Source organism: Neoarius graeffei, chromosome 18, assembly GCF_027579695.1.
Source record: "Neoarius graeffei isolate fNeoGra1 chromosome 18, fNeoGra1.pri, whole genome shotgun sequence".
Classification (NCBI taxonomy): domain Eukaryota; kingdom Metazoa; phylum Chordata; class Actinopteri; order Siluriformes; family Ariidae; genus Neoarius; species Neoarius graeffei.
Window position 1 is genome coordinate 65,367,618 of NC_083586.1, and position 17,415 is coordinate 65,385,032.

At 40.9% G+C, this 17,415-nt stretch overlaps 1 pseudogene; it reads right to left on the minus strand.

Moving 5' to 3' along the window:
• Window positions 1-3,502: 3,502 nt before the first annotated feature.
• LOC132865824 (CMRF35-like molecule 5) lies at window positions 3,503-16,997 on the minus strand (annotated as a pseudogene).
• Window positions 16,998-17,415: the final 418 nt, after the last annotated feature.

Consider the following 17,415-nt stretch of genomic DNA (forward strand, 5'->3'; position numbering starts at 1 on the left):
GAGAACTCGATGTTCTCCAGGAATAACTGGAGTGTTAGTGAGGCAAAGTGTCTCACCATATAGCTTACGTGAATGGCTTCCTTTCACTGTTTAATAATCTTTGACAGAAGCCCCCTACTGCCCTCTAGAGGACAAGGTGTGAAACAGGGACAGATCATGGGTGAACTCTGCAGTGTGCAGTGCAAGAAACAATACAAACATAGTTCATGAGGGACAGAAAGAGGAAGATTTTGACAGGATTGTAGATGCTTCTGATGATGCTCTGAGAAAAACAAAACCCTCCACGTACCCATATGTTCTAATGTTCTGAGTTCAGCAGCCGATGTGCTTTATATATAACTGTTGTAAATGCAGGAGATTTGTGCTTGAAAGAGTCAACCTGAATTGTCCAGTTTGGCTTTGCAACCCACCACTCAATTTCAGTTTCAGTGTGAATTGTAACACCCAGGTCAGGAACAGCCGGGGACGGACTAATGAATTTCATGAAAATGGGGCGTACATCGGTTTCAGTGCTTTGCTCTTCCAGGCACTTACAAAACCACAAACACACGTTTGTACTTCTATCTTTGTGGGGACTCACTGATATAATACACTCCCTCACCCCTTACTCTAGCCATACATAATCTGTAACCGCTTATCCTGTGCAGGGTTGCAGGCGAGATGGAGCCTATCCCAGCTGACTATGGGTGAGAGGCAGGGTTCACCCTGGACAAGATTATCATAGGGCCGACACACAGAGACAAACAACCATTCACACTCACATTCACACCTACGGTCAATTTAGAGTCACCAGTTAACCTAACCTGCATGTCTTTGGACTGTAGGGGAAACCGGAGCACCCGGAGGAAACCCACGCGGACACGGGAAGAACATGCAAACTCCTCACAGAAAGGCCCTCGCCAGCTGCTGGGCTTGAACCCAGAACCTTCTTTCTGTGAGGCAACTGTGCTAACCACTACACCACTGTGCCACCACAATTTTTAATCATATTTATTTTTATTTAAAATGACATTAGATTTAAATATAACAAATGTACATCTCACATTTTTTTGGGGGGGGTACATTTGTCTATTTGTGTTTTTGGTTTTATTTTTGTTGTTGTTTGTATTTCAATTGTGTAAAATACCCTGATGATGTACAAAGTGCTTTTTATTCACAAGCTAACTGTTAAAGTAAATGTCATGAGAAAAGAAAATATAAATTAAAACATGTTTTTTTAACAAACCACAAATGATAAGGTTTCAAATAAAAAATGATTTTATGTACAGCATCCTTACTTGCAGATTTGGCATCAGATGTTGGTAGATTTATCAGAAATGATTTCCAGTTGAATAAACAGACAGCTGAAGTAACAGTTTCATTCAGAAACGCAAAAAAAAAAAAAAAAAGCAGTAAACAACCCAGATAGCAGAGGGACGTTGAAACGGTGCCGATTCTTGGTCAGAATGGTCGGTTTCCGTCGTAAGTCAGAATATCAACGCTGAAACGGCGCCGTGAAACGTCGATTTCTCCGCTGTCGGAGAAGGTCGATTTATCACTGTTGAATCACCGTGGGTAAAGGTTGATCTGTCGACCGTCAGAGAAGGTCGAATATACGATGTTGAACCATCATCACTTTTGCCGGCCAGTTTTCAACATTGGTAGGATGAGCAACTAATTGTTCAGAATATAAATTGCCTGTTTGTCTTATCCTGCTTACACATAGATACGAGTAAATGATATAAGTATAAGTGATAATAAGTAAATGATTAAAAAAAGAACAAAAAACAGTATACTTTCTTAACTCAGCAATGGATTTGACCTTCTATCTTTGAAAGTTTTTTTGCAAATAACTTAACATTTCCAAGATGATCATAAATTAATTCTAAGAAGATTGAAAGTGTTACAAAACCTGCATCTTATACCTAACTGGTGGGAATGGTGGTGTTACAACTTATCCTGGTGTTACTTTCATACCCGGTGTCTCTCATCTCTGTTGTATTGACTTTCATTTCAAGGCATGATATAAAAAAGGGCCAGTACGTATACGTAGCGATATGTCGTTGGATGTCCCACGCTGTCCCATAATGCAGTGCGATTACCACTGCTGTTTACTGGATGACGTCATTTCCGTTATATACCTGGGTGCACGTGAAACTCCCACACCACTCGGTTGGATCGCGACTCTCTTGTGGATCGGCCTGCTGTTACGCTTGGACCATTGAAACAACATTGAGAAAAACACTGGACCACGCTACATTTTCATTCATCCCTGGACATCTGGTACGTTCCATTATTCAGTCACTATTAATAAAGGGAATTTCGAATACAATTTCAAGCAGTTTAAGAAGTTATGATGAGCTTCAGTCATATCACGCGTTGGAGAAATTTCCCTCAACTAGTATCCATTTGAAACAACAACAATGCAGATGCATTATTCAATCGAAAAACGAGTCGAAGTAGTTGTCTTGTTGGAGTGAAAACTTAGCGTTGGTGTGAAAACTTAGCGTTTAAATCGAGCATGTAGGCCTAGGTCGCATGTCGTTTTGAGCTGACCTGTTCTTTTGTGTAGCCATGGGTCGCGCCTCGCGGCCATGAACTTTAAAGATTATCCAGGCTACCAACGCTACCAACCCATAGCCTACTGCTGACTTTCTTTATCAATGCTGCATCAAATTAATTTTGGTTATGTTTTTCTGTTTCCATGTACAGGTGTCTGCGCCGCAGGAGGAATAGGCCACAATTATAAATTATAAATAAATCATAAAATGTTTCTAAGAACTTGTTCAAGTGTGTTCTGTTCCTTATAAATGTTAAGTTATGCCTCATTAGATAGCTTGACAAACATTAGGAGAGGTGCATTGTTGCATGCATTTTTATATCCTGTTGTACATAAAACAGGACGTAGCCTACGCACATTGATATAAATTAAGTTTCACTTTCATGGTTGAAGCATGTGTGTGTTCATCCTAGGCAAGAGCCCCGATGCTTTATTGTTAGCTAGTTTAATTTAGCCTGTTTTGCTTAATTTGTAGCCTTCCTGTTGTACATAAAACAGGAAGTAAAGTTGGATGAATCATCGCCGAAAATTAAACTATAAATCAACCGAAATCCGTAGTTGAATAAAGGGTGAAAGGGGGTCTATTCTCTGTCGGCCACCATCCACTTTTCAACGTCGTTTCAACGCAAACTCGTATGAGCAAAGCGGTGTTGAATCAACGCTGGTGATCCACGATGATTCGACGGTGTATGGTCGAAGAACATGCTGATGATTCCCCGTTGAATCAACGCCCTTTTGCTATCTGGGAAGTAATCCACAGGCCAGATAAATGTCTGGTGAGGAAACTATAAACATTTTGACAGTTTTCTTTGGATCAAGTTCAGTCCATTTCAATGGAGAACAGTCGTATCAGAACATAACCTGGTAGACTGAGTCTGATTGCTTATGAGTGAAGGTCAGATCCTGGTAGACTGAGTCTGATTGCTTATGAGTGAAGGTCAGATCTTGGTAAACTGAGTCTGATTACTTATGAGTGAAGGTCAGATCTTGGTAAACCGAGTCTGATTGCTTATGAGTGAAGGTCAGATCTTGGTAGACTGAGTCTGATTGCCTGGTAGTTGGATCGAGACTCTGATAGACAGATTCAGGTTTGGCGTTTTCTCTTGCTTGGAGAGGAAGTACATTTTGGTCATTTTCATGATCTCCACTTGTCTGAAAATGAAAATCAAATCATTAAACTGTTTGTAAGTAAAGTGTTTGTGAAAGTAATACCTGAATCAGATCATTGGCCTGTACCTCTCTGGGAGATTGTGTCACTGTTTCAGAGCCTGAAGAGAGATGAGAAGGTCATCAATGTTTGATTTAATATAAAGTAAATATACAATGCAAATGGAGTTTTGGGACAGTGATGAGTTTCAAACGTTTGATTGCGTACTTCAGCATATTGGGTTTGAAATGAAGCCCTGACATTATCAGAAAGCCCATCAGCTTTAATTTACAGGTGTGTACAGCTGTACTGGGTGAACCTTTAAATGGTGAATACTTCTAATAATAAGTATAAGAAGAAGAAGTAATACTTCTTCATTTGGCCCTGTGATAACCTGGCGACTTGTCCAGGGTGTACCCCGCCTTTCGCCCGTAGTCAGCTGGGATAGGCTCCAGCTTGCCTGCGACCCTGTAGAACAGGATAAAGCAGCTACAGATAATGAGATGTGATGAGACTTCTTCATTTGATGGAAAATCAGTACTTGGCCCAATGTGTGTCATTGTCTCAGTTTATAAAGGTATAATCTGTATTAGGGCAGTGGGCATGTGCTGTCCTTGACTGCCATGCAATGGAGTAGTAAGGTGTCTCCTTCCCTCTACTAGTTTGGGCTGGTGCCTTGAGCAAGCACGAGCAACCCCTCATTCCCCCGGTCAAGGTTATGACCAAAGACGAGACTTGGCAGACTGCGTGGTGGAGACCACCACCTGGTGGTTCAATGGGTGGGAAGATGGACCCAGCAAAGCGTTTGTGGAGAGCGATCAGGGCACAGTACAACACATACAACACGTTTGGCCGTCCACTGCATCCTGACCTCGCTGCAGGCGCGCAGATTCTGTCTTGCCCCTGGATTCAGTTAGGTTGGCATGACAGAGTGAGGCTGATAGCTGTGCAACTCTCTCTCACTTGAATCTAAGTGATGCACAAGTCATGATTTCAAATTCAAGTCCGGTGGCGATGAGCATGTGGCAAAGCAGCAGGTGTGAACACACTGGAAGCTGTGGTCATGAACCTGCACACAGGCAGCCCAGGGCATAGGGTCACTCTCTGCTGGAACAAAGCTCAGCTCAATGGCAGAAGGGGCTAGAAAAGTGCCCCAAAACATAACCTGCTTCACCTCACCCTGGCCAGCACACCATGGCTGGCGGGGATCCCACTCAGCAATCAAAATACAACAAGTCAGAGAATGGAAAGGATGATGAAGGTACTCAACATTAGCACGTGGAACATGTGGACTCTACTGGATAACATCAAAGCAGACAGACTGGAGAGAAGAAGTGCACTAATCACCAGGGAACTAGCTTGCTACAATGTAGACATAGCGGCCCTCAGGGAAACATGTCTAGCGGACAAGGGCCAGCTCATGGAACGTGGTGGTGGTTCTATCACCACCCCCACTACAGCATCTACCCATGCATGCCCAACATGTGGACGTACATTTAAAGCCTGGACTGGCCTCATCAGTCATTTCTGAACCCACAACCACCACCCACCAATTTGAAGTTATGGTCATCTTCAACCCCAAAGGACAAGCATCATCATCATCATCATCATGTTTATATAAAAGCAATGGAGGCTGTTATTTGTAAATGTTTGAGCAGAGCCAAGCCCAGCCCATGGTTCTCAAAATATAGTAAAAGGTTTTATTTTTGGCATCCAGATCAAATTATTTGCTGTTAACAATTCTCTCTTTTAAAGCAGAAGATTTTGGATGATTGTGGAACGGCATGAACAGCACCACACAATCATAAGAAAAATACATTGAATTGTATGATGGAGTGAAGCTCGGGCTGATTTCTTTCTTGCCTGAGCTGGACTAGAAAGAAATCAGCTGGAGCTTCATTCCATCGTATAATTCCTTCTATTTTTCTTCTGATTGTATATAGTTTCATGCAGTTTCATGCAGTGACTCCAGTATCACCTCCAGGCTTCACTGTGTATAAAATCGCTAACCAAAGATCCACAGGTGAATAACTGGTGTCTTTAACACTGGGTACAAGGACATGTCAATGACAGTAAAGCAGCCCATCATGAGATTAAAACATCACCATAAATTAACCAGAGACAGACATTGAAAGTGGGTTTTACCTTGATGCTTTCTTTTGCAGTAGATTGCTATAATCACACCAACAGCAAACAACACTGCGCCTGTACTGATCATGACGTACTTCGCTATACCTGGATTCTCTGTACAGGACATAAATGTGTGACACAGAAACATCAACGTTTAAACCACATGAAAGTGATAATGGTCATGTCACAGGAAACATGTGGAGCGTGTAGTGGAGGAGTGTAGAAGAATTAGGGACATGTGGGACTGGACAACCTGCCACTCGATTTATACAAATTTCTATAAGTTTTACCATAAAGAATGTTTTTATATTATGAATAAGCCATTAATAATGAGAGAAGTAAAGTATGAGAGCAACTTGAACCCTGTGGTTAGAGAAGTACGAAGTGCTTTGTGAAATCTGTATTTCCTGTTAAAATGAACATGCAAACTGCAGCCTTCATGTTCAACTGAGTGGGTTAATAAACACCATGGACACACGGCATCTATCTTCTACTCTTAACATCAAAGAAATGTAATTATTACATTGAGGAGAAAATAATATTTTATAAAGCTGAAGTGCTGAGCAGAACAGAGATTTTATCTGATCTTAGCCTCCTTTCGAGTGTGGATGGAGGGTGTATGTACCAGGGGATGGGAGTGGGATGTTTTGGTGAGTATGATGGAGTGTCCATTACTACAGTTGAGTATGTGCTCTGACTGTTATACCAACGAGCCTGGCTCTTTGGTGTTGTGGTCAGGGTGCAGGTTTGGCATCTTGTAGACCTGGGTTCAAAGCAGGATACCCTTAGCAAAAAGAAGTTTATTCAAGTGTAGTATGAGTATACTTATTTTTTACTAAAACTGAGGAAGTATACTTGAAGTTGACTTTTTATAAACTATATTTTATATACTTAACCTTCCTCTGGTGTTAGCTTTCTGTTACTATCTCTGATGTTAACGGGTCGGTTTTGACCCGTGTCTTAAATCAGCCATAAAATACCCTAAAAACAATTATTTATCATCCAATTTGTTTCTTACCTCTTGGCTACCTTGTTAGGCTCCCTTATCCATGAAAAGATTGGTTTTAATATTTTTGTTGTGGCCCCTGGGCCTTTCTTTTAACAGCATACCCCTCGTTTTCAATATAAAAAAAGGTGGTCAAATGAACCTCAAGAGAATAATGTAAACAAATAAAAGGTTGTTCTGTTACCTGACTATTACTGAGGGGTATTAGATCACATCTCTTAAATGTTAAAAAAATAATAATTTTAATATTATCAACTATAGTAACATCTATGGTGTTTCGGGTCAATTTCGACCCATATATATTTACTTCAAGAAAAGGGCAAAAAACAAGTCTCTTTTTTTTCTGTTGACTATTAGTGGCCTCATTGCTGGATCTGTACACTCCAGCAAGGAGAAGAACACCAATGTAGGCATCCAGGCATGCCCAGATTTTTACCGGTATGCCATATTTGCCTGGCTTACTGGGCATGTATTGCCGGAACGGGCATTTTGCACGGAAAGGGAGAAAACATTCATCTATTGTCACCTCTGGCCCTGGGTTGAACATCAGTGGAAGTAGTTGCACCCATCTCTCCCAGACATCCCTGATGGGAGCAAGCTTGTCAGATTTTGCTCTGGTGTCAAATCTGAGGACTCTTGATATCGTTCGAAAGGTCTGAAGTGACATTGTTGCCCGGAAAATATTTCCGCCTGTCGATGTGTCCCAGAAACTATCAGTGGCCTCATTGCTGGATCTGTACACTCCAGCAAGGAGAAGAACACAAATGTAGGCATCCAGGCATTCCTCATCAATGTCATGCCACATGTTGCCATGGACTTTTTTCCTTCAAGGTTTGTCATAGCAATTATGACTTTTTTTTAGTGACAATGGCATAAACAGATCAAAACATGACTTGATGTCACTTACTCTCATCACAGCAAACCTTGTGATCCCAGGGGTCATTTTGATGACATTTGCAGCAGCTGTCCTGCCATGTACGTCAGGAGGTACTGAGCTCCAACAGATGTTGCCACTTTTGGATCTGAATGTTTCAGCAGGAGCAGCTTCAGCACCGGTGACGACCTCATCAGACTGATCAGATGCGTCTGTGTCTTCCGGTTGAAACGCCACATTATCTTCCTCCTCAGAGACCTGCTCATCTCCATCGCTATACTGCTCTGTGTCCTCTGCCTCATTATCAGCAAAGATATGATCCAGAGCTTGGCTTACATTCAGTCCTCTTCTCATTGTTGCATGCTGTAAATTGGAGATGTGTACTCTGCAAGTCACCAACTCTAAACTCAATTGGCCTTACATGCCTGGACATGTCTGTCGTTGTTTGTTCTGTCAAACAGGCAAAGAGAAAAGCCCCTGACTGAAGCTCAAGTGGTTGGAGGAAGAGCTGGCTGTAGGCTGATTGTGTGTATGATTTCAGTTTTGGCATTTATTATTGTTTTATAATCTTATATTTTAACTGGGTCGAAATTGACCCTAACAACACAAAGGTCACAATTTTCACCAGAGCATTTTATAATTTAGTAAAATTATTTTTGGGGATTTTATTTTGTTTAAATAGAAGTTCCTGACAAAGTCAAAAAGTCTTGATGCAATAAACAAATTTATGTAGTACTTTTATGCATGCTAAACCTAAAAACGGGTCGGTGCCGACCCGAACACTAGAGGAAGGTTAAGAATAGTATAGTGAAGTATACTTGGCTTATACTGAAAAGTATAAACAAAAGTCTAAGACTAACTACATGAATACTAAGACTTACACTTATACTTTAATACTAAAACTTATACTTTAATATACTTATGTTTTTCTGCCACAAAGTACTAATACTTAGTATATCTTGCTCCAAATGCATAATAAGGTCAAGTCATTGACTCATGCTTTACATTTAATTTATATATTAATATAATATAATGCTGGAGTTTAAAACTTTACAGTATATAGTATGTGTGCTCAATTGCATTATCTTTATGTACCTTAAAATCATACACAAAAACAGAAAACTTTTGCCTTTATTGATCAAACTAGTCCCGTTCATAAGGGTTTGGCAATGGTGTTATGTACTGTACATAGCGTCAGCTGTTTCAACAAGAGCACATTTTGTTTTGATCATGTCAGGCCAGACAGCATTAACAGTTTCAGTTTTTTTAACAACATATAGGAAAATACTTTGTACATTGATTTGTGAATCTTTACATACAGTGGTACTTGAAAGTTTGTGAACCCTTTAGAATTTTCTATATTTCTGCATAAATATGACCTAAAACATCAGATTTTCACACAAGTCCTAAAAGTAGATAAAGAGAACCCAGTTAAACAAATGAGACAAAAATATTATACTTGGTCATTTATTTATTGAGGAAAATGATCCAATATTGCATATCTGTGAGTGGCAAAAGTATGTGAACCTTTGCTTTCAGTATCTGGTGTGACCCCCTTGTGCAGCAATAACTGCAACTAAATGTTTGCGGTAACTGTTGATCAGTCCTGCACACCGGCTTGGAGGAATTTTAGCCCGTTCCTCCGTACAGAACAGCTTCAACTCTGGGGTGTTGGTGGGTTTCCTCACATGAACTGCTCGCTTCAGGTCCTTCCACAACATTTCGATTGGACTAAAGGTCAGGACTTTGACTTGGCCATTCCAAAACATTAACTTTATTTTTCTTTAACCATTCTTTGGTAGAACGACTTGTGTGCTTAGGGTCGTTGTCTTGCTGCATGACTCACCTTCTCTTGAGATTCAGTTCATGGACAGATGTCCTGATATTTTGCTTTAGAATTCACTGGTATAATTCAGAATTCATTGTTTCATCAATGATGACAAGCCGTCCTGGCCCAGATGCAGCAAAACCGGCCCAAACCATGATACTACCACCACCATGTTTCACAGATGGGATAAGGTTCTTATGCTGGAATGCAGTGTTTTCCTTTCTCCAAACATAACGCTTCTCATTTAAACCAAAAAGTTCTATTTTGGTCTCATCCATCCACAAAATATTTTTCCAATAGCCTTCTGGCTTGTCCACGTGATCTTTAGCAAACTGCAGATGAGCAGCAATGTTCTTTTTGGAGAGCAGTGGCTTTCTCCTTGCAAGCCTGCCATGCACACCATTGTTGTTCAGTGTTCTCCTGATGGTGGACTCATGAACATTAGCCAATGTGATAGGAGCCTTCAGTTGCTTAGAAGTTACCCTGGGGTCCTTTCTGACCTCACCGACTATTACACACCTTGTTATTGGAGTGATCTTTGTTGGTTGACCACTCCTGGGGAGGGTAACAATGGTCTTGAATTTCTTCCATTTGTACACAATCTGTCTGACTGTGGATTGGTGGAGTCCAAACTCTTTAGAGATGGTTTTGTAACCTTTTCCAGCCTGATGAGCATCAACAACGCTTTTTCTGAGGTCCTCAGAAATCTCCTTTGTTCGTGCCATGATACACTACCACAAACATGTGTTGTGAAGATCAGACTTTGATAGATCCCTGTTCTTTAAATAAAACAGGGTGCCCACTCACACCGGATTATCATCCCACTGATTGAAAACGCCTGACTCTAATTTCACCTTCAAATGAACTGCTAATCCTAGAGGTTCACATACTTTTGCCACTCACAGATATGTAATATTGGATCATTTTCCTCAATAAATAAATGACCAAGTATAATATTTTTGTCTCATTTGTTTAACTGGGTTCTCTTTATCTACTTTTAGGACTTGTGTGAAAATCTGATGATGTTTTAGGTCATATTTATGCAGAAATATAGAAAATTCTAAAGGGTTCACAAACTTTCAAGCACCACTGTACAGGCCTGTCTGAGCATAAAAGTACAGACTTTGTTTCTATCTAGTTATTTATTTTTGGTTCCAAAGGTGTGCACTTTTCTTTTACCTTTTTTGACAAGGAAGGACTTTAGTTCTCAGCTGAAGATGCTATGTTTACATTTTTACATGCAAATGTGCACTTTTTCCTTTCATTTTCTCCAGTAAGGAAGGACTTGATTTCATAGGTCTTTGTTTTTGAAATGTTTGAAAATATATCAAACTTGTTTTCAACATTCTGTCTTGTGATTTTGTAAATGCATCACACTCGTGTACATACAGTATGCGTAAACTTTAAGAATACTTTAAGGAGTATATTTCCATTATATAAATAGTAAGCTACAGGTAATATGCCAAGCAAACTTAAAGTATAACAAGTAAACTAGTGAAATAACCAACGTTTATAACAGTATACTTAAAGTATACAATAATAAACTAAAAATAGGGACTCGAAGTATATAACTAGTACAATGGCAGTATATCGATAAGTGTACTTGTGGTATACTTTAAGCATACGAGAGGGATATACCAAATACATTGATAGTATATAGATGAATGTACTTGTCGTATACTTTAAAGTGTACTTTTGCAAACTTAAAATGAACTTTAAAGTATACCTTTATAAACTTGAAATGTTCCAATTTAGTCTGAAAAAGTATTAAATTTGTATACTTTCTAGGACACTAAAAGTACATGGTCTGTAGTATACTCGCTATACTTATACTGAAGCATACTTAATAAAATGAACTTTAAGTATACTACTTTTTGCTAAGGGTAAGCTGACTGTTCTCCTGCTTTGTTCCAGTGAGTAACATGATTAAATGGATTAGCTGAAAAAAGTCATCTGTCCTGTGGTGGTTTGATCTGTGTTCTCTCTCTCATGTAGAAGATTTTAAATAAAAGCTCAAATAAAATTTGATGTTCTACATACCCTGATCTGAGGGAGCGCTCAATGGAGAGTTAGCGTCATTTAATGGATGAGCTGGAATTAAAAAAAAAAAAAAAAAAGAGAGACATAATGAATGACATGACAGAAGTGTAATAAAGAAGAGTTCAGGCAAAAAGTCCATACAGTGGGGCAAAAAAGTATTTAGTCAGCCACCAATTGTGCAAGTTCTCCCACTTAAAAAGATGAGAGGCCTGTAATTTTCATCATAGGTACACTTCAACTATGAGAGACAGAATGGGGGAAAGAATCCAGGAAAATCACATTGTAGGATTTTTAATGAATTAATTGGTAAATTCCTCTGTAAAATAAGTATTTGGTCACCTACAAACAAGCAAGATTTCTGGCTCTCACAGACCTGCAACAACTTCTTTAAGAGGCTCCTCTGTCCTCTGCTCGTTACCTGTATTAATGGCACCTGTTTGAACTCGTTATCAGTATAAAAGACACCTGTCCACAACCTCAAACAGTCACACTCCAAACTCCACTATGGCCAAGACCAAAGAGCTGTCAAAGGACACCAGAAACAAAACTGTAGACCTGCACCAGGCTGGGAAGACTGAATCTGCAATAGGTAAGCAGCTTGGTGTGAAGAAATCAACTGTGGGAGCAATTATTAGAAAATGGAAAACATACAAGACCACTGATAATCTCCCTCGATCTGGGGCTCCACTCAAGATCTCACCCCAAGGGGTCAAAATGATCACAAGAACGGTGAGCAAAAATCCCAGAACCACACGGGGGGACCTAGTGAATGACCTGCAGAGAGCTGGGACCAAAGTAACAAAGGCTACCATCAGTAACACACTACGCCGCCAGGGACTCAAATCCTGCAGTTCCAGACGTGTCCCCCTGCTTAAGCCAGTACATGTCCAGGCCCGTCTGAAGTTTGCTAGAGAGCATTTGGATGATCCAGAAGAGGATTGGGAGAATGTCATATGGTCAGATGAAAGCAAAATAGAACTTTTTGGTAAAAACTCAACTTGTCCTGTTTGGAGGAGAAAGAATGCTGAGTTGCATCCAAAGAACACCATACCTACTGTGAAGCATGGGGGTGGAAACATCATGCTTTGGGGCTGTTTTTCTGCAAAGGGACCAGGACGACTGATCCGTGTAAAGGAAAGAATGAATGGGGCCATGTATCTTGAGATTTTGAGTGAAAACCTCCTTCCATCTGCAAGGGCATTGAAGATGAAACGTGGCTGGGTCTTTCAGCATGACAATGATTCCAAACACACCGCCTGGGCAACGAAGGAGTGGCTTCGTAAGAAGCATTTCAAGGTGCTGGAGTGGCCTAGCCAGTCTCCAGATCTCAACCCCATAGAAAATCTTTGGAGGGAGACGAAAGTCTGTGTTGCCCAGCGACAGCCCCAAAACATCACTGCTCTAGAGGAGATCTGCATGGAGGAATGGGCCAAAATACCAGCAACAGTGTGTGAAAACCTTGTGAAGACTTACAGGAAATGTTTGACCTCTGTCATTGCCAACAAAGGGTATATAACAAAGTATTGAGATGAACTTTTGTTATTGACCAAATACTTATTTTCCACCATAATTTGCAAATAAATTCTTTAAAAATCAGATAATGTGATTTTCTGGATTTTTTTTCTCATTCTGTCTCTCATAGTTGAGGTATACCTATGATGAAAATTACAGGCCTCTCTCATCTTTTTAAGTGGGAGAACTTGCACAATTGGTGACTGACTAAATACTTTTTTGCCCCACTGTACCCGTTGAATGTGGGATCTCAGCATGGACTGATGGACTCATGGCATGTGTTGAAGTGGTGTGTGTGGACTGGGAGACAGTACTGATGGCAGGATCAGCTGAAAGAATAGAAACTGTCCACTTTTAAATTCCACACAGTTCACATTTTCGAGCTTAAAAATCAATGCATTGAGTCTCAATTATAATCTTTGAGTTTACAAACCTGATAAATGAGACCCGTTCTACACTGTACATGGTGCTTTAATCATCTGCTTCAGTCAATGTTCATCATCAGTGAATTAATGTGTGAGGGTTTTTAGTCTCCTCTGTGTCACACTCACCTGTTTTAACCAGCAGTCGACTCTGTGTAAATATTAGGCAGTGATGTCCGCTTTATCACACACCAGTAAGTGCCTTCATCCTCTGGTCTCAGATCAGTGATGGTGACGGTGAAGATTTTGGCTGTTGTGTCGTCATACAGAGAGAATCTGGGGTCTTTAGCAGAAGATCCAGACGCAACAGGAATGTCTTTATTCCACAAATAGGAACATTTACCTCTGCAGAGATACTTTTTGTACTTTTCATATCCAGGTTGATAGGGGCATTGAATCTGAACTGATCTTCCTCTGTATCCAGTTATTGTAGTTACAGCATCAGTATCATCAGCTGGAGAATAATATACAGTGGAATGAAATAAGATTCAGGAAGACGGTGCAACACATAAGATCAAAGACTAAACAAAGCTGTGTGTGTGTGTGTGTGTGAGATAGAGAGTGTGTGTGTGTGTGTGTCTACTGTGGTATAATCTGCAATAACTATCCATCCATTATCTGTAGCCGCTTATCCTGTTCTCCAGGGTCGCAGACAGGCGGGATCCTATCCCAGCTGACTATGAGTGAGAGGCGGGGTTCAACCTGGACAAGTCGCCAGGTCATCACAGGGCCGACACACAGAGACAAACAACCATTCACACTCACATCTACGGTCAATTTAGAGTCACCAATGATCCTAACCTGCATGTCTGTGGACTGTGGGGGAAACCGGAGCACCCAGAGGAAACCCACACAGACACAGGGAGAACATGCAAACTCCACATAGAAAGGCCCCCATTGGCCACTGGGCTTGAACCCAGAACCTTCTTGCTGTGAGGCGACAGTGCTAACCACGACACCACCATGCCACCTCACAATAACTAATATAGGCATTTTAAATAAAAAACACTCAGACTAATAATCTAAATCATATGTTTCATACATCAGGGCTATCTGCTCTCAGCTGTACTCGAAATAAAATCCAGAACTCACATTTTGTGCTCAAGAACAGGAACAAGAGAGACGACCTGACAGGCGTCTGCACTGATAAAGCAGTAGCCCTGATCTTTAAACAGATAAAGTGAAGATACTGACTGTTGTTCAGCTAATATACAGATACAAAACTCTTCAAAGTCAGTTCTACAGTGAATATAAGTAGAGATAATGTTCCCATGTGCAGGTCACTTGAACACAGACGTTTCCTCATGCAGTCAGTGAACCCGAACCTCCTCTGTGTGCTTTTGAAGATAACCAGGAAGTCCAGCAGCCCTGAGAACTTCACTACTTTAAAACACTGGAAGCGATCGATAAAAGTTCTGAACTAAATGTCCATCAGTGCAAAGCTTTAATGTGACCCTGATACTGCTGATTATTTCAAAGTGCTTTTACTCACTGATCATCAGGCAGAAGTTGAAGATGAGGAGGCTCTTCATTCTCAGTCCAGACTCACAAACTCCTGCTCAGAAAATAAAAATAAAAATGATTGTTCGGTCCTTTACATGCCCTCACTGACTCTGACTCTGTGATTGGACAGTGCCTTTTTGTGGTTTTTCATAGAAGTGTTGCGTCCACTTCTACAGTAATTTACTCATCCACATGACCGTGGCAAAAAAAAAAAAGCACGCAGGAAGTGCTTGATAAATGTTCAGCACAGTTTCTGTAAAATGCTTTCAAATATAATACTAGACTGCATTTCCACAGAGAAAATGCAGTGTGCTTGCTGAGCTGTAGCAGAACAGCAATAATGCTGGCATGCTCATGCTAACCTGCTAATCGCTAACATGCTAACAGATAGCATCCTAACATGCTAATAGCTAACATGCTATTTTTTAACATGTTAACATTTTAAGGCTAATATGCTAACACCTGGCATGCTAACAGCTAGCAGGCTAACATGTTAATGGTTAATATGCTAACTGTTCGCATGCAAACCTGCTGAAGGTGACAGGCTAACAGCTAATATGCTAATGGATAACATGTTAACTTTTAGCATACTAACATGCTAAGGCTAACAATTTGGCAAACATGCTAACTGGTAGCATGCTAACATGTTAATCCTAACATGCTAACAGCTCTCATGATAACATATTAAAGCTAATATGCTAACAACTCATGAGCTAACAGCTAGCATGATATGCTAATGGATAAATGCAAACAGCTAGCATGCTAAAGGTTATCTGCTATCTGCAAGCATGTGTCTGTGGGCAAGTATTCCTAATAAAGTGTCCCTTGAGTTGGAGTTCATTTGTTGTCAAAGTCTCAAATGAGCAGGTCTTTGCCAAATGCATTATCGCGTGTAGGGAAATGGAGGGATGACTCTGTCATGCTTCCAATAAATAGTGGCAGTGTGGAGGAAAAAGGGACGGATGAAAGGCGAGAGAAAGCCGAGTGCGGGTCAGAACCGATATCATGTGTGTGATGGTGAGGTGCCGTATGAAGTTTGGTGGATGTGTGGTGAAGTGCGACTGCGCAAAACTCCATTCATTTGAATGGGGCCAAAAATCAATGGAAGCCTATGGAGGTAAAAAGGAATGTGTGAAAACCAAGGAAAAGACGAGTGCAGGTCTCAGATGAGGGGATGGATACAGGAAGTTCCTTAATTGAGCTCAGGTGCGCCTTGTTCACGGCGCTCGTGCTGGAGTCCACTCAGCGTGCATGCAGCCCAAGGTGCGCCTTCAGGTGCATGCGCCACAGCACGCAGGACTCTCACACAGTCACTGATGGCACTGGCAAATCTCGAAATTAATCTAAATTGGAATGATTTGGCAATCTGGCTGCTGTGTAAACAGTTTTCAAAATGGCGGCGTTGACACTTCAAGTTTGAAGTCTCGCACAAGTCTCGTGAAGATCGCCGGATAAGCGACGCCTGCCATGGACCAAATAAACTACGTTCAACATGGCTAAAAACCGAAAAGGCTGATAAGTGTAATCTAACATGCCAATACGAGTCACGATATAAGGTTAATAAAACCGAAAATGTAATTGAATAACACGTTAATTAAGAAATAAAAGTTTAAGTGACCTCAGTTCCCCTTTAAACAGATAAAGTGAAGATACTGACTGTTGTTCAGCTAATATACAGATACAAAAACTCTTCAAAGTCAGTTCTACAGTGAATATAAGTAGAGATAATGTTCCCATGTGCAGGTCACTTGAACACAGACGTTTCCTCATGCAGTCAGTGAACCCGAACCTCCTCTGTGTGCTTTTGAAGATAACCAGGAAGTCCAGCAGCCCTGAGAACTTCACTACTTTAAACCACTGGAAGCGATCGATAAAAGTTCTGAACTAAATGTCCATCAGTGCAAAGCTTTAATGTGACCCTGATACTGCTGATTATTTCAAAGTGCTTTTACTCACCGATCATCAGGCAGAAGGTGAAGATAAGGAGGATCTTCATTCTCAGTCCAGACTCACAAACTCCTGCTCAAAAAATAAAAATGTTCTCTCACGCTCCCTCACTGTCTGTCTCGGGGACTGTACAGTGTCTTTTTGTGTGGCGCGAGTAGAAAGCAGCATCGTGTCCACTTCTACGTTTGCACTGGTGATGGAAAACCACTCAGGAAGTGTCTGTGTGAAATGTTCAATACAGTTGCCATAGTAACAGCATGTCACTCATACTAAGCTAATAAGCAGTGGACTTATGTCTCTCTCTCGGCTTGGCTTCGCGAACGAAGATTTTATGAAGGGCATTGTCCACGACGACTGCAGGCTCGCTCGTGGCTGATGAGTCCGATGCGGGACAGGCAGGTCCGGCCGCATCGGCTGCAATCGAAAGTGATGTCAGGTACTGCTGCTGAGGTTTCCCGTTCTTTCCT